This window comes from Macrobrachium nipponense, chromosome 1 (assembly GCF_015104395.2).
Source record: "Macrobrachium nipponense isolate FS-2020 chromosome 1, ASM1510439v2, whole genome shotgun sequence".
Lineage (NCBI taxonomy): Eukaryota > Metazoa > Arthropoda > Malacostraca > Decapoda > Palaemonidae > Macrobrachium > Macrobrachium nipponense.
In genome coordinates this window covers 170,286,741-170,306,337 of record NC_087200.1, presented here as the reverse complement: position 1 = coordinate 170,306,337, position 19,597 = coordinate 170,286,741, and the positions used below count along the sequence as shown (strand labels likewise).

At 39.6% G+C, this 19,597-nt stretch overlaps 1 protein-coding gene and 1 long non-coding RNA gene across 3 annotated transcripts in view; one reads left to right on the top strand and one right to left on the bottom strand.

The window, feature by feature from the left end:
- The window catches only part of LOC135219818 (heat shock cognate 71 kDa protein-like), a 41,241-nt gene extending 38,660 nt beyond the window's left edge, over positions 1-2,581 (bottom strand). Inside the window, exon 1 of one of the 2 annotated variants that reach the window (XM_064256905.1) lies at positions 2,450-2,581. The gene's annotated coding sequence lies outside the window, so the exon portion shown is untranslated. The remainder of the gene's footprint in view (positions 1-2,449) is intronic. The other variant, XM_064256903.1, reaches the window with a different exon arrangement.
- LOC135219821 (uncharacterized) overlaps positions 1-19,597 on the top strand; it is a 150,598-nt gene that overhangs the window by 30,949 nt on the left and 100,052 nt on the right. The gene's annotated exons all lie outside the window — the stretch shown is intronic.

Below are 19,597 nucleotides of genomic sequence, written 5' to 3'. Positions count from 1 at the left end.
GTGATGTCCACTGTGGATTTTATGTGGTCCCCTTTCCTTTTCCTTTCTTCTTTTTTCATGTTTACTGAGAACCCCTTCAAATACTCCTCTTCCCTTCCCAATGCTTATGCTCCTCACACGTTTTGCTCTCCTATTTGGTTCTCACTCTGGGGTCGTTTTCAGCGTGACTTTCGCGATGAAATTCATGTGTCGTGTAGTCTCATGCGAGAACGACCTGTCCGTGTATGCAGTATTGTTTTGCTAGTCTGGAGGCTACTGACACACTTCCTTACGGAAGAGAAGAATCGTAGGCTACGGTAGCTGGTGGTGTTCTCTCCTCCTCAAACCGGAGATCGTTTCAGCATCATGGCAACGTCGCCTTCCTCTGCTTCGGTCTGTCCGTCTTCTGGGTTCCTCATCTTTAAAGAAGGTGACTGTTGTTCATCCTATTCTCCGGTGTGTTTGGGACTTGCCGCTCATTTCAAGAATGTGGAATTCTCTGATTGTCCTGTGGTACTGAATCATTCCCACTGTTTTTATGAGCAGAGTTTTCCATCACTGGAGAAGTGAAGTCCAGTAAACGCACTTTCTTCCAGAACCGCTGAGATAACAGAACTTTCTGTGGTAACGCTTTTCCTTGATTCGCTCATTAGAGTTGAGTTAGGTCAGCACCTCGATTGGTGACAGACATTGCAAGTTTTACATCAACTCGCTTCACCATTATTTGTGACGGGACACGAGGAGGGGCTGGTGGCAGCATTAATGGTCACAATAAGCCCAGAAAATTCGAACTGGTCATTTCTCTCACAGTAAGCCCAGAAAATCGTAAAAGGGGACTGATTATATATGTATATATCTATTATATATATCAGTCACCTTTCCGATTTTCTGGGTTTATTTCGCACGAGCGCACACACGAGGTAGATAGACATCCAAATAAATGAGACCGGTAGTTTTCATGCTTGAAATCATCTCAGTCCTTCTTATCTTCATCATTATTTTCATTTCCAGTTGCATACGGATCAATAATGAAGTCTGCGAGACAGATTAAGTTTTAATTTTCGTGTTCTTTTTTGATATTAAGCAACGCATTTTCCTGTATATGTGTGTGAGAGAGAGAGAGAGAGAGAGAGAGAGAGAGAGAGAGAGAGAGAGAGAGAGAGAGAGGTTAATATACTGGTAGCAATTTCTTGAGCTTTTCTGTTTTTTTGGTTGAAAAAGAAAGCGAAGGCACAGTGCTCACACTCTGCCAAACCTTCCACAGATGAATGACACAAACCGAGATGTTCTGGTTGCTGGTAATTTGTCTTTTTTCAGTGCGACCGCAGGGTTTATCGGATTAACCCAACGTACATATTCGGAGGGAGTTCAGTTCATGTAGATAGGGTCTCTCCTTTCCAACGACAGGGGGATTAAAGTCAGAAAAATAGAAAGGTCGCCTAATTATGAAAGAAAGCGAAACCCGAGGAGCCTTCTTTAATTTGAATAATCCACTTTTTTATTTTTTATTGTAATCAATATTACCCAGCCCTCCGGTGTAATATTGAATAAATTTTTAAAATTATTTTCTTATAGGTAGTGTGTTATAGTCTTGTAAGATTATAGTTAATACATGCAGTGACCAATAGTCTTGTAAGATTTTAGTTAATACATGCAGTGACCGAACTGTACTTGGGTAGTTGTATGAATCTTTAACCAGTCGTCATAGATGAAAGAGCATTTATATCTAAATAATGTGCAGATCGAAATAACCATGTTTTGGGTCTTGCAGAAAACATCACTTCGTTAGCACATCTGTGGCCTTGGCCACGTTGACCCCTTTTGTATGTTGTATATAAATATCTCTTTCTAATTTTAAAGTGGAAGTGTCACATCTTGACATCCGTCTCAAATATAGAATCCATATAGAATGCCCCCCCCCCCCCCCCCCACCACTCCCCGTCCCCTTCGTTTCTGTTCTATTTTGGCCTCATCTAAAAAGGAAAATGCATCCACTTATTTGACTGGCATCCTTGTCTGCCTCACCAAAAATGACCGACTTGGGAGAAAGAAGAAAGATTTGAGCACCATTCCCACTCATGGGAACCTCCCTCGAAGAAACTTCCAGCGTGTGCAAGATGGTTTGCCATCAAACAACTACTTTTGTCGGTATTCACTGTATTGGGAGTGAGTAGGTTGCCATGGATATTATCTTTGCGAAAATGAACCGACTTGCAGTTCCTTCGGTATCATTTTAGATGTTGGGGATCTTGACTTCTGCTTGTATAGTTTTGTTGATCGAAGAGACTTGGGAAATCTGGTCTTCCCTATCACATTTTTCAAGAAATTGGTCTGTGCACAATACAGTTTTAGGGGGTGCGATGGTTTTGGCCCCTATCCAAAATGAAAGACGATGCTTCTATCTAAATAACTGATCATATTACGAAAGCAAAAAGCGAGTTTCTACACCACATGCTCAACGCATTCTTACCTCGCTTTATCCAGGGAATGCGATCATATCCTTGCAGAAACCAAACGAAGAAATGTCCGGCGCCTTTCTAGTGGTGTCAGCCCCGATGAAATGTGGCTGTGACTGGCGAAACCCTTCCTAGGTAGCCCTCCTTCCTTGCCCTTTGCTAAGAAGTTACACAGATATTAAAGATACTTGCTTACTCATTGGTGAAGATGCCGGATAGATAAAATAAGTCAGTCATGATGTGAAGCTCAGTTCGTGTTCCTCCCAGTTTTGCTGATGGAATCAATCTACCTTCTCCATGAACTGTGTTTACTTCGTTGCATATATATATGTGTATATATATATATATACATACACACACACACACATACAATATATATATCATATATATATATATATATATATATATATATATATATATAGTATATAGTATATATATATATATATATATATATATATATATATATATATATACAGACTTACATACACACATATATACACATACATACATACATACATTGTGTGTGTGGGTAAAATACACATACAGGCAGATATTATATATATATATATATATATATATATATATATATATATATATATATATTATATATATATATATATATATATATATATATTTTTTTTTTTACTTTTCAACAGAATTCTACTGATATTCCACGTAGCTGTTCCGAAGGAGAACTTAAGCAACCATAGTGCTATATGACGAGATATCTGCTGATTCAAGGGTAAATATCTGTTCAAAAAGAAAATCTATCTGACAAGAGCTTTGTGCAGCCTCCCTGAAGTTTCGTCATCGCCTTGCCATTCTCCTGAATTATACTGCACCCTTCACGTTCGCACTTCTGCTCTTCCTGCTTATTAATTATTCCAACATTTCTTCCAGGGTATCCATTATTCACCGTGCACTTCCTTGTCACTTCCATGCCTACTAAATTACAAACGGTTATTGATCACAACACAATTCTCACTCATTCTCTCTGTTTGGCCAAACCACCATGATTCATGATTTTCCCTTTACAACTTTTCTTTGACATCAGATCGTTAAGTCCAAACATTTCTGCCGTTACATTCCATACTCCGTATATAGTATTAGACAGACAGTTGGTTGGTCTGCCTTTTGGTTATTCATTCTGGCCTGAAAATTTGAGTAATTGCTCCTCCGTTCCCCCAGCAGGAGATTTAATTACAGACGACTTTCCCCATGTATGATTTTTTTTTTCTTTTTTTTTTCTCTTGACTCTTTATTTCCATACATTGTCTTTGGTAGTTATTTGATAATGGCTACCCCTCCTTTTTCTCATGTGTAAGTTGCTAACAATCATTCTGCTTTGATAGCCCTTTCTCCCTGATTGCAGCTCGTCTTCACCACACTTTGCTCCACATGGTTAGCCACGAAAAAGTGTCTTTCACACTAGAAAATCTTCCTCCCCGAAACTAACAAAATGATTTCCCCTGATAACTCAGTCACTGGCGTGTGCTTTAGCCAGGTTCATGCTAGAGCAATTCATGGTGGGAAGCAAAGCAGGCTCATTGTTGCTACCATCTGATCAAGCAGTACCTCACAGGTTTGGAGAATATGGTTGCAAACTCAAAGATGGTAACTGAGGTAGTACAAAACCCAGGAACAGAAAGAGCTGCACACTACCTTCAACCACACTGAGGATTTATTTGAGAATGCCCGAATGTCTATGGGCCAATTGAAGGATAAAGCAGCGCTGCAAACTTTCAGTGCCTTCATGAGGACTGTAACGGCAACAAAACATCATGACATGACGCTGTGCCACTTGTGTAGCTGCTGTAAGCCGTTATTCCAACCTTCAAAGGCATGTCGCCATTCATAACCAGGATGATAGTTGTAGTGTGATCAGATATATGCAGTTTCTAATATGTTTGAAGGGCATCACCAAACCCCCCGTTGGCAGCCTGTGCATTTCTGTATGTTATTAGAAATGGCCACTGAACCCGTCAAGTAGCAATGCTGCTGATTCTTGACTGTAGCAATTGAAACTTCAGGTTACTAACCTTCCCACACCGAAGGCAAAGTTGCGAAGACTTAAATGCATTCTACTTCACTTGGAAATAACTGGCTTGTAAAAAAGAAAATGGATGCGACCTTCCACTCCACTTTGAAACGTAAACGCATCATGATGGTTTGTCCCGGGAGACCTTGCTACCTTGGGTAAATGTCACAAAGAATGGATGGCCTTAAGTACTTGTGCCAAGTTTTTTTTAGTGGAGTACTACAAATGCTAATTTGGGCGTATGCCAGAAATTAGCCACGACGACAAATAACTACCCACGATATAGCAAGGGCTTGACAGCACAGGTGCATCTCCCATAGTCACTCTACCCATAGCCAGTTTGTTGTTAAATTTCCAATCGCTGACCTAACACCCCTTTGCAGTGCAGTTTTGCTTTTGTAGGGATGGCATATGAAAATTTAGGTGCAAGATGAACAACCTTATGGAGGTAGATCTGTCAGACAGGACATTTCTTTCCTAGTCAACTGTACAAGCAAACCTCGCGCCACAATTATGCTTATAGATACCAAGCTTTTCTTATTTGAATGCATTGATATCATCATGGCACACTCACACACTACTAGGGTGCCTCTACAACTTCTGGGACCACCTGCATTCAGTTCTGATAAGCCAGAGGAATATCAGTACCTTTCTTCATGTGTTGTGCAAGCAAGGATGGAAAAACCTCGCTCATCACAACTTTCGTGTTTTAGAATAAAAAAAGAAATGCATTGTTGCTTATACCAAGGTAGACGTAGGAAGACAGGAACATTATGCAATTAGGATGGAAGATGGACAGATCTAAAGGAAATGCAACCTTAGCCCAGCACACAAAACATTGTTTTCCGTTGCATTTGTACTTCTGTCACCAGCCTTTGAGTTGCTGATGCTGTGGTGTCTCATTTGTGCTGCCCGATATATATATATATATATATATATATATATATATATATATATATATGTTATATATATGTATTTATATATATAATATATATATATATATATATATATATATATATATATATATACTGTACCTCCGTTCATATTCTCTTCATCGTACTTTCCACCCTCTCTTAACAGTTGTTTCAAAGTGCAACTGCGACTTTTTCCTCTTGTTACACCTTTAAAACCTTTTCGTTTTCAATTTCCCTTTCAGCGCTGAATGATCTCTTAGGTTCATAGAGTTTGTCTTTGGCCTAAATCTTATATTCAGTCCATTAATGACAGTACTCTGGTTGTAAGAATGTGCTCATAAAACTCACTGAATAAAAACCAAAGCTTACTCGTTTTAAATTGGAATCATGTGAGGGAAACAGGAGGATACGTGTAGTACTTGTGTGTTATTAAGATTTTAGTATGTGTTACATTACTGATCTGATATGTTCGTATCCTATAGGGTGGGATTTGGTCGTGGTAGTTTGGTGGAAAGAATGAATAATTCAGAAGTGATTGCAGGAACAGAAGAGTAAGGTCTTTTCTTTAAATCTGTGCCACTTCATCTGCGTAGTTCCACATTCCACGCTCTTTCACGCTCTAATCGAACTTCATCTCAACAGCCTCAGTCGTTTTCCTTGCATTTGCATTCGGCATTCAAGCATCACTTTTGGTATTTCAGTATCTGGGATTTTATGCAATGCAAGAATGCAATCGATCAAGTACAAAAAAGAAATCCTGTAATAAAGTGGAAGATGTAAACAAACGTACACCCGAGTCGTCTCGGCCTCTTCTTTGTTTAACAAGGAGGACATGAATTCATGAGGTGAGCGCCCATCACAGAGTGTCTGGTTGATCTGAATCTTGATCAGAGGCGACCGCTGGCCCCTGAGTCATTCTGGATCTCAAAACTTAGCTTTCCCCCGTTTTCTTCTCTCTCTCTCTCTTTTTTTTTTTTTTTTTTTTTTTTTTTATTAAAGCTGATTGGGCCCTTATAACGCCATTTTCCTGTTATCTATCCACCTATCTATCCTATATATATATATATATATATATATATATATATATATATATATATATATATATATATATGTGTGTGTGTGTGTGTGTGTGTGTGTAGGAGAGAGAGAGAGAGAGACATAGTTCCTTTGTCTCATGCGGCACTGGAGGCAGTTAATTTATATTATATACTATATATATATATATATATATATATATATATATATACTATATATACATATATGTATATATATATATATGTATAATATATATATATGATATATATTTATATATATGTAGATATATATATATATATATATATATAGATAGATAGATAGATAGATAGATAGATATATAGTATATATTATATATATATATATATATATAGATAGATAGATAGATATATATATATATATATATATATAATATATGTATATATATATATATATATATATATATATATATACTATATATATATATATATATAATTATATTTATATATATATATCTATCTATTTTTTTTTCTATATATATTAGATATTGGGGTAGATCTATACTACTATTCCGCGGCGGCCTAGACTATGGCAGTTGCGGTTATTCTATGCAGTTTTACCTCCTGAACAAGAATTTTAAGTAATATTTATTCGGACGACTGTAAGTAACCCACAGGGGCTCGTACTAAAACACGGCGAAATTCATTTGACGCCCCAATTCCTGGTGGTTTTCGTATTCGCGGGGACGAATGATGTGGAATGCTTATATAGAAATACCTATATTAGAAAATATCTAATCCGTTTCCTTCCATTAGCTTTTTGCCAAGTTTTCATGTTCTGTTGCTGTTATTTTCCCTGGCTGTCGATAGCATTGCCAGCGCTGAGTGCTCTAAAAGGGTATTTGTGTGTTTCCTTGACTGACCGGCAGAGTTCTGGAAATCTCCACCTCCATCACTCGACAGAACCTTCCGTATGAAGAATGACCTGCTTTTGGTAGAACCAGTCAAATGCCTCTCAAATACCTAGTCTGGTCACAGGCTGCAGGGCTTAAAATTTCACACTTGCCTATTAACAAAGCTTTTTTTTATGACATACGAAAGTTTGACATATACCACAATTGAAATGTTGTGCACTTTAGTTAGCTCTAGTTGACCTTTAAAGAATGTAGATCAATTGAATTCTTTTCCTTTTTCAATTTCGTCCTCTAATACTGTTAATAAATGTCAGATTTATTCAAAATTGATTTAATGCCTTGATGAAATACTGATAGGTCGTGGGTTTTGAGGTAGAGAAGGAATGCAAATACCTAAGGAAGAATAAACCATTTACTACGATAATGTCTATAAAAAGTAAACAGTTGTTGGAAAGAGCATAGGAGGCTTCATCCTATGTGCAGTTGTTGCAAAGACTTCTTGCTAGAGGACTTTCAAACCAATTAGAAATGCCATCAAAATAGCTCAATAGTCTTGAGATCCCTTACCAAGTCTGACAGATGTCATGTGAAGTTCATAGCAACAAATAAGCACTAATTTTAGATTGTAGTTTGAATTGTAATACTGATTTTCAGTTGATGAAGATACCTATAGATCCAACGTGAGCGCCTCAGTGGCATGATCGGTATGGTCTTGGCCTGCCACCTCGGTGGCCGCGAGTTCGATTCTCTGGCATTCCATTAAGGTGGGAGAGATGTGTATTTCTGGTGATTGAAGTTCACTCTCGACGTGGTTCGGAAGTCAAGTAAAGCCGTTGGTCCCGTTGCTGAATAACCACTTGTTCCATGCAACGTAAAAACACCATACACACAAACACATGCCATCAACAAATCGAACAAGACCGACTTGGTGATGTGGACTACACCTTTACCAAGCAATGATACAGTGTGGATAAGAGATTATAAAAGAATTCTTGATCTCTTGACTCAGTGTCTGCTATGTTACTAGCAGTGAAGCACTAGTAAAATTGCTCATAACGATACTAAGAATACTTAATTGTAAGTTCGTCATATTTGAGCTACTCATACAAACAGCGATGATCACACCAATTAGCATCATATCTCAGCTGTCCAACAAACGGCGAAGAACAAACCAACGACGAGCAAACAAGTAACCCTAGAGATACTGTGAACACGTGTGGAGATGCCACAATGAATCGCCGCCAACATAAGACAATATGTCTGTCGGAAGGTATTATATTTTCTCCGCCTTTTACATCTCCACTGTGTCGGTGTGTGTATGTGTGTTTAGTCACTATACGCGTTGGTCTTTTGCACGTAAAATCCCATATTCGCTACCACAATTTTTATGTTACGAAGTTCTTCGTTCCCTTTTATTTTTGGTTATTATTTGTTATATGTTATATGGTGGTACTCTTTATCTACACAGCGTTGAGTTTCTATCTCTATTAAGAACTTATTATATAATATATTTCTAATACTTCTCTATTCTTCTGGACTACTGTTTCTGCATAATGGCCGATTCTCGATCTTCTTGGTTGGTCTCTCAGGAGGCAAATCACGCAGAGAAAATATGTGAGTTTGGTTTCCTTTAGAAATTTGGGCAAGTTAAACACTTTTTGGTCTTAATTATTGTTGTAACACACACGATCTCACTTTCCTATCACACAAGTCTTAATGACACAGGATAAACGGAGTTTAAACCGACGCAAATTATGCATCCAGAAGTGAGTAGTTAACTGATTCTTTCCATCGTTCCAACTGAACTATCGACCAATTTCTGATTTCTGGCTCCGCCTCTTCTTCTTCTGGATTCCTTTTAACACCACCCTAATTCTTCATAATTGGGGAAACTTTAACGCCTACCATATATCCACATATATATATAAATATGCAACTATTCAACCCGTTATGCATTGCAGCACCCATATTTTGCATATATGAAAGGCATTGAACTTACGGGTTTTCACGCCGCGCCAGAGGTTGCCACAGTAGTATAAGCAAGTATTCAGCCAATTATGCATTGCAGAACCCATATTTTGCATATATGAAAGGCATTGAACTTACGGGTTTTCACGCCGCACCAGAGGTTGCCACAGTAGTATATGCAAGTATTGAGCCCATTATGCATTTTTGCCATACCCCATATTTTGCATTTATATGAAGGCATTGAAACTTACGGGTTTTTACGCCGCGCCAGAGGTTTTGCCACAGTAGTATACTGCAAGTATTTCAGCCCATGCATTGCAAATAACACCATATTTTGCATATATGAAGCATTGAACTACGGCGGGTTTTACGCCGCGCCAGAGGGTTTCTGCCACAGTAGTAATATGCAAGTATTGAGCCCATTATGCATTTTGCATAACCATTTTGCATATATGAACATTCATTGAAGCTTAACGGGTTTTTTAACGCTTTTTACGCCGCGCCTTCCACGAGGTTGCCACCAGCTAGTATATTTTTTGCAAGTAATTGAGCCCCTTGTATGCATTTGCATAACCCATATTTTGCATATATGAAAGGCATTGAACTTACGGGCTTTTTAACGCCGCGCCCCCAGAGGGTTGCCCACTAGTAGTATATGCAAGTATGAGCCCTTATGCATTGCATAACCCATATTTTTGCATATGATGAAAGGGCCATTGAAATTCTTACGGGTTTTTTACGCCGCGCCCAGAGATGCCCACAGTTTAGTATATGCATGTATGAGCCCCATATGCATGCATAACCCATATTTTGCATATAATGACCAAAGGCAATTGAACTTACGGGTTTTTAACATTGCGCCAGAGGTTGCCACAGTAGTATATGCAAGTATTGAGCCCCTTATGCATTGCATAACCATTTGCATATATGAAAGGCATTGAACTTATGGGTTTTTACGCCGCGCCAGAGGTTGCCACAGTAGTATATGCAAGTATTGAGCCCATTATGCATTAGCATAACCCTATTTTGCATATATGAAGGCATTGAACTTAGGGGTTTTTTACGTTGCACCAGAGGTTGCCACAGTAGTATATGCAAGTATTGAGCCCATTATGCATTGCATAACCATTTTGCATATATGAAATCATTGAACTTACGGGTTTTTACGCCGCGCCAGAGGTTGCCACAGTAGTATATGCAAGTATTAAGCCCCTTATGCATTGCATAACCCATATTTTGCATATATGAAAGGCATTGAACTTACAGGGTTTTTTTTACGCCGCGCCCCAGAGGTTGCCACAGCAGTATATGCAAGTATGAGCCCATTATGCATTGCATAACCCATATTTTGCATATATGAAAGGCATTGAACCTTACGGGTTTTTTTACGCCGCGCCAGAGGTTGCCACAGTAGTATATGCAAGTATGAGGCCCGTTATGCAATTGCATAACCCATATTTTGCATATATGGAAGGCATTGAACTTACGGGTTTTTACGTTGCGCCAGAGGTTGCCACAGTAGTATATGCAAGTATTGAGCCCCTTATGCATTGCATAACCCACCCATTTTGCAATATATGTGAAAGGCATTGAACTTACAGGTTTTTATGCCCCAATTCAGCATTAGCATATGCATTGCATAACCCATATTTTGCAAATATAAAAGGCATTAAACTTATGGGTTTTTACGCCGCGCCAGAGATTGCCACAGTAGTATATGCAAGTATTGAGCCCATTATGCATTGCATAACCCATATTTTGCATATATGAAAGGCATTGAACTTACAGGTTTTTACGCCACGCCAAAGGTTGCCACAGTAGTATATGCAAGTATTCAGCCCATAATGCATTGCATAACCCATATTTTGCATATATGAAAGGCATTGAACTTACGGGTTTCTACGCCGCGCCAGAGGTTGCCATAGTAGTATAAGTAAGTATTCAGCCCATTATGCATTGCATAACTCATATTTTGCATATATGGAAGGCATTGAACTTACGGGTTTTTACGCCGCGCCAGAGGTCGCCACAGTAGTATATGCAAGTATTCAGCCCATTATGCATTGCATAACCATTTTGCATATATGAAAGGCATTGAACTTACGGGTTTTTACGCCGCGCCAGAGGTTGCCACAGTAGTATATGCAAATATTGAGCCCCTTATGCATTGCATAACCCATATTTTGCATATATGAAAGGCATTGAACTTACGGGTTTCTACGCCGCGCCAGAGGTTGCCACAGTAGTATATGCAAATATTGAGCCCCTTATGCATTGCATAACCCATATTTTGAATATATAAAAGGCATTGAACTTACGGGTTTTTACGCCGCGCCAGAGGTTGCCACAGTATTATATGCAAGTATTGAGCCCCTTATGTATTGCATAACCCATATTTTGCATATATGAAAGGCATTGAACTTACGGGTTTTTACACCGCGCCAGAGGTTGCCACAGTAGTATATGAAAGTATTGAGCCCCTTATGCATTGCATAACCCATATTTTGCATATATGAAAGGCATTAAACTTATGGGTTCTTACACCGCGCCAAAGGTTGCCACAGTAGTATATGCAAGTATTGAGCCCATTATGCATTGCATAACCCATATTTTGCATATATGAAAGTCATTGAACTTACGGGTTCTTACACCGCGCCAAAGGTTGCCACAGTAGTATATGCAAGTATTGAGCCATTATGCATTGCATAAAACCCATATTTTGCATATATGAAAGGCATTGAACTTACGGGTTTTTACGCCGCGCCAGAGGCTGCCACAGTAGTATATGAAAGTATTGAGCCCATTATGCATTGCATAACCCATATTTTGCATATATGGAAGGCATTGAACTTAAGGGTTTTTACGTTGCGCCAGAGGTTGCCACAGTAGTATATGCAAGTATTGAGCCCATTATGCATTGCATAACCCATATTTTGCATATATGAAAGGCATTGAACTTACGGGTTTTTATGCCACACCAGAGATTGCCACAGTAGTATATGCAAGTTTTGAGCCCATAATGCATTGCATAACCCATATTTTGCATATATGAAAGGCATTAAACTTATGGGTTTTTACGCCGCGCCAGAGGTTGCCACAGTAGTATATGCAAGTATTGAGCCCATTATGCATTGCATAACCCATATTTTGCATATATGAAAGGCATTGAACTTACAGGTTTTACACCACGCCAAACGTTGCCTCAGTAGTATATGCAAGTATTCAGCCCATAATGCATTGCATAACCCATATTTTGCATATATGAAAGGCATTGAACTTACGGGTTTTTACACCGCGCCAGAGATTGCCACTGTAGTATATGCAAGTATTGAGCCCCTTATGCATTGCATAACCCATATTTTGCATATATGAAAGGCATTGAACTTATGGGTTTTTACGCCGCGCCAGAGGTTGCCACAGTAGTATATGCAAGTATTGAGCCCATTATGCATTGCATAACCCATATTATTTTGATATATGGAAGGCAACGAACTTACGGGGTTTTTACGCCACGCCAGAGGTTGCCACAGTAGTATATGCAAGTATTCAACCCATAATGCATTGCATAACCCATATTTTGCATATATGAAAGGCATTGAACTTACATGTTTGTACGCCGCGCCAAAGGTTGCCACAGTAGTATATGCAAGTATTCAGCCCATTATGCATTGCATAACCCATATTTTGTATATATGAAAGGCACTGAACTTATGGGTTTTTACACTGCGCCAGAGGTTGCCACAGTAGTATATGCAAGTATTGAGCCCGTTATGTAATGCATAACCCATATTTTTTGCAATATTGAAAAGCATGAACTACGGGTTTTTTTACGGCCACGCCAGGGTTGCCCACAGTAGTATAGCAAGTTTTAAAACCCATAAGCATTGCATAACCCAATTGGACAAGATATGAAAGCATTGAACTTACGGGTTTTTACGCCACGCCAGAGGTTGCCCACAGTAGTATATGCAAGTATTCAACCCATAATGCATTGCATAAACCCATATTTTGCACATATGAAAGGCATTGAACTTACGGGTTTTTACGCCACGCCAGAGGTTGCCACAGTAGTATATGCAAGTTTTCAACCCATAATGCATTGCATAACCCATATTTTGCATATATGAAAGGCATTGAACTTACGGGTTTTTACGCCACGCCAGAGGTTGCCACAGTAGTATATGCAAGTATTCAACCCATAATGCATTGCATAACCCATATTTTGCATATATGAAAGGCATTGAACTTACGGGTTTTTACGCCACGCCAGAGGTTGCCACAGTAGTATATGCAAGTATTGAGCCCATTATGCCATTGCATAACATTATTTTTTTGCATATATGAAAGGCATTTGAACTTACGGGGTTTTTACGCCACGCCAGAGGTTGCCACAGTAGTATATGCAAGTATTCAACCCATAATGCATTGCATAACCCATATTTTGCATATATGAAAGGCATTGAACTTACGGGTTTTTACGCCGCGCCAGAGGTTGCCACAGTAGTATATGCAAGTATTGAGCCCATTATGCATTGCATAACCCATATTTTGCATATATGAAAGGCATTGAACTTACATGTTTGTACGCCGCGCCAGAGGTTGCCACAGTAGTATATGCAAGTATTCAACCCATAATGCATTGCATAACCCATATTTTGTATGTATGGAAGGCATTGAACTTATGGGTTTTTATGCCGCGCCAGAGGTTGCCACAGTAGTATATGCAAGTATTCAGCCCATAATGCATTGCATAACCCATATTTTGCATATATGAAAGGCATTGAACTTACGGGTTTTTACGCCGCACCAGAGGTTGCCACAGTAGTATATGCGAGTATTGAGCCCATTATGCATTGCATAGCCCATATTTTGCATGTATGGAAGGCATTGAACTTACGGGTTTTTACGCCACGCCAGAGGTTGCCACAGTAGTATATGCAAGTATTGAGCCCATTATGCATTGCATAACCCATATTTTGCATATATGAAAGCATGAACTTACGGGTTTTTACACCGCGCCAGAGGTTGCCACAGTAGTATATGCAAGTAATGAGCCATTATGCATTGCATAACCCATATTTTGCATTATATGAAAGCATTGAACTTACGGGGTTCTTACACGCGCCAGAGGTTGCCACAGTAGTATATGCAAGTATTGAGCCCATTATGCATTGCCATAAAACCCAATTTTGCATATATGAAAGGCTTTGAAACTTACGGGTTTTTTACACTGCGCCAGAGGTTGGCACAGTAGTATATGCAAGTATTGAGCCCATTATGCATTGCATAACCCATATTTTGCATATATGAAAGGCATTGATTTTACGGGTTTTTACGCCGCGCCAGAGGTTGCCACAGTAGTATATGCAAGTATTGAGCCCATTATGCATTGCATAAACCATATTTTGCATATATGAAAGGCATTGAACTTACGGGTTTTTACGCCTCGCCAGAGGTTGCCACAGTAGTATATGCAAGTATTGAGCCCATTATGCATTGCATAACCCATATTTTGCATATATGAAAGGCATTGAACTTACGGGTTTTTACGCCTCGCCAGAGGCTGCCACAGTAGTATATGCAACTTATTGAGCCCATTACTGCATTGCATAAACCATTATTTTGCATAATATGAAATAAAGGCATTGGAACTTACGGGTTTTTTACGCCCGCGCCAGAAGGTTGGCCAAAGTAGTACATGCAAGTTATGAGCCAATTATTGCATTGCATAACCATATTTTGCATATTATGAAAGGCATTGAATTACGGTTTTTACGCCGCGCCCAGAGGTTGCCAAAGTAGTATATTGCAAGTATTGAGCCCATTATGCAAATTGGCATAAACCATACTTTCTATATTGAAAGCATTGAACTTAGGGTTTTTTACGCCGACGCCAGGAGCGGTTGCCCACAGTATAATATTTGGGGCAAAGGTTATTGAGCCCATTATGCATTGCATAACCCATATGTTTTTTGCATATATGAAAGGCCATTGAACGTTACGGGTTGGGTTTTTACGGCCGCCCAGAGGTTGCCACAGTAGGTATTGCCCAAGTATTGATCACATTATGCCATTGCATTAACCCATAATTTTGCATATATTGAAAGGCCCATGACTAATTGGGTTTTTACGCCGCGCCAGAAGGTTGGCCACAGAGTATAATGCCCAGTATTTGAGCCTATCATTGCAAATTGGAATTAACCCCTATTGGTAACTATATTGAAAGGCATTGGGATTTTTCAACGGGCCACGCCCGCCAGAGGTTTGGCCAACTGTAGTATATGCAAGTATTGAGCCCATTATGCATTCGCATAACCCATATTTTGCATATATGAAAGGCATTAAAACTTACGCGGGTTTTTTTACGCCGCGCCATAGAGGTTGGCCACAGTAGTATATGCAAGAGATTGAGCCCGCTTATTGACATTTGCATAAACCCCATATTTTGGGGGCATATATGAAACGGCATTGAACTTGCGGGTTTTTACGCCGCGCCAGAGGTTGCCACAGTAGTATATGCAAGTATTTGAGCCCATTATGCATTGCATAACCCATATGTTGCATATATGAAAGGCATTGAACTTTACGGGTTTTTACGCTGCGCAGAGGTGGCACAGGTAGTATATGAAAAGTATTGAGCCATTATGCATTACAGAACCCATATGTTGCATATATGAAAGGGCATTTGAACTTACGGGTTTTTACGCCGCACCCAGAGGTTGCCACAGTAGTATTATGCAAGTATTGAGCCCATTATGCATTGCATAACCCATATTTTGCATATATGAAAGCATTGAACTTACGGGTTTTCACGCCGCGCCCCAGAGGTTTGCCACAGTAGTATATGCAAGTATTGAGCCCATTATTGCATTGCATAACCCATATTTTGCATTATAGAAGGCATTGAACTTACAGGTATTTTTTACGCCACGCCAAAGGTTGCACAGTAGTATATGCAAGTATTCAGCCCATAATGCATTGCATAACCCATATTTTGCATATATGAAAGGCATTGAACTTACGGGTTTCTACGCCGCGCCAGAGGTTGCCATAGTAGTATAAGCAAATATTCAGCCCATTATGCATTGCATAACTCATATTTTGCATATATGAAAGGCATTGAACTTACGGGTTTTTACGCCGCGCCAGAGGTTGCCACAGTAGTATATGCAAGTATTGAGCCCATTATGCATTGCATAACCCATATTTTGCATATATGAAAGGCATTGAACTTACGGGTTTTTACGCCGCGCCAGAGGTTGCCACAGTAGTATATGCAAGTATTCAGCCCATTATGCATTGCATAACCCATATTTTGTATATATGAAAGGCACTGAACTTACGGGTTTTTACACTGCGCCAGAGGTTGCCACAGTAGTATATGCAAGATTGAGCCCGTTATGTAATGCATAACCCATATTTTGCATATATGAAAGGCATTGAACTTACGGGTTTTTACGCCACGCCAGAGGTTGCCACAGTAGTATATGCAAGTATTCAACCCATAATGCATTGCATAACCCATATTTTGCCTATATGAAAGGCATTGAACTTACGGGTTTTTACGCCACGCCAGAGGTTGCCACAGTAGTATATGCAAGTATTGAACCCATAATGCATTGCATAACCCATATTTTGCATATATGAAAGGCATTGAACTTACGGGTTTTTACGCCACGCCAAAGGTTGCCACAGTAGTATATGCAAGTATTCAACCCATAATGCATTGCATAACCCATATTTTGCATATATGAAAGGCATTGAACTTACGGGTTCTTACACCGCGCCAGAGGTTGCCACAGACGTATATGCAAGTATTCAGCCCATAATGCATTGCATGACCCATGTTTTGCATATATGAAAGGCATTGAACTTACGGGTTTTTACGCCGCGCCAGAGGCTGCCACAGTAGTATATGCAAGTATTGAGCCCATTATGCATTGCATAACCCATATTTTGCATATATGGAAGGCATTGAACTTACGGGTTTTTACGCCGTGCCAGAGGTTGCCACAATAGTATATGCAAGTATTGATCCCATTATGCATTGCATGATCCATAATTTGCATATATGGAAGGCATTGAACTTACGGGTTTTTATACCGCGCCAGAGGTGTCCACAGTAGTATGCAAGTATTGAGCCCATTATGCACTGCATGACCCATATTTTGCAAATATGGAAGGCATTGAACTTACGGGTCTTTACGCTGCGCCAGAGGTTGCCACAGTAGTATATGCAAGTATTGAGCCCATTATGCATTGCATAACCCATATTTTGCATATATGAAAGGCATTGAACTTACTGGTTTTTACGCCACGCCAGAGGTTGCCACAGTAGTATATGCAAGTATTCAGCCCATAATGCATTGCATAACCCATATTTTGTATGTATGGAAGGCATTGAACTTATGGGTTTTTATGCCGCGCCAGAGGTTGCCACAGTAGTATATGCAAGTATTCAGCCCATAATGCATTGCATAACCCATATTTTGCATATATGAAAGGCATTGAACTTACGGGTTTTTACACCGCGCCAGAGGTTGCCACAGTAGTATATGCAAGTATTGAGCCCATTATGCATTGCATAACCCATATTTTGCGTATATAAAAGGCATTGAAATTACGGGTTTTTACGCCACGCCAGAGGATGCCACAGTAGTATATGCAAGTATTGAGCCCATTATGCATTGCATAACCCATGTTTTGCATATATGAAAGGCATTGAACTAACGGGGTCTTACACCGCGCCAGAGGTTGCCTTAGTAGTATATACATGTATTGAGGCCATTATGCATTGCATAACCCATATTTTGCATATATGAAAGGCATTGAACTTACGGGTTTTTACATTTTCACGCCAGAGGTTGTTTTTTCACAGCCTAGTATATGCAAGTATTGAGCCCATTATGCATTGCATAACCCATATTTTGCATATATGAAAGGCATTGAACTTACGGGTTTTTACGCCGCATCAGAGGTTGCGACAGTAGTATATGCGAGTATTGAGCCCATTATGCATTGCATAGCCCATATTTTGCATGTATGGAAGGCATTGAACTTACGGGTTTTTACGCCGCGCCAGAGGTTGCCACAGTAGTATATGCAAGTATTGAGCCCATTATGCATTGCATAACCCATGTTTTGCATATATGAAAGGCATTGAACTTACGGGTTTTTACACGCGCCAGAGGTTGCCACAGTAGTATATGCAAGTATTGAGCCCATTATGCATTGCATAACCCATATTTTGCATATATGAAAGGCATTGAACTTACGGGTTTTTACACCGCGCCAGAGGTTGCCACAGTAGTATATGCAAGTATTGAGCCCATTATGCATTGCATAACCCATATTTTGCATATATGAAAGGCTTTGAACTTACGGGGTTTTTACACCCGCGCCAGAGGGTTGCCACAGTAGTATATGCAAGTATTAAGCCATTATGCATTGCATAAACCCATATTTTGCATATATGAAAGGCATTGAACTTACGGTTTGTTTTTACGCCGCGCCAGAGGTTGCCACAGTAGTATATGCAAGTATTGAGCCCATTATGCATGCATAAAACCATATTTTGCATATATGAAAGGCATTGAACTTACGGGTTTTTACGCCTCGCCAGAGGTTGCCACAGTAGTATATGCAAGTATTGAGCCCATTATGCATTGCATAAACCATATTTTGCATGAGCCCATTATGCATTGCATAACCCATATTTTGCATATATGAAAGCATTGAACTTACGGGTTTTTTACGCCGCGCCAGAGGTCTGCCACAGTAGTATCAGCAAGTATTGAGCCCATTATGCATTGCATAAACCCATATTTTGCATATATGAAATGCATGAACTTACGGGTTTTTACGCCGAGCCAGAGGTGTGCCACAGTAGCTATTGAAAGTATTGAGCCCATTATGCATGCATAACCCCATATTTTGCATATATGAAAGGCATTTGAACTTACGGGTTTTTACGCCGCCGCAGAGGTTGCCACAGTAGCTATATGCAAGTATTGAGCCCATTATGCATTGCATAAACCATATTTTTGCATATATAAAGGCCATGAACTTTACGGTTTTTTACGCGGCCAGAGGTTGCCACAGGTAGTAATATGCAAGTAGTGAGCCCATTATGCAGTTGCATAAACAACCCATATTTTGGTTGCATATATGAAAGGCATTGAACTTGACGGGTTTTTACACCGCGCCAGAGGTTAGCCACAGTAGTATAGGTGCAAGTATTGAGCCCATTATGCATTGCATAACCCATATTTTGGTTTTGACATATATGAAAGGCATTGAACTTAACTTTTACGGGTTT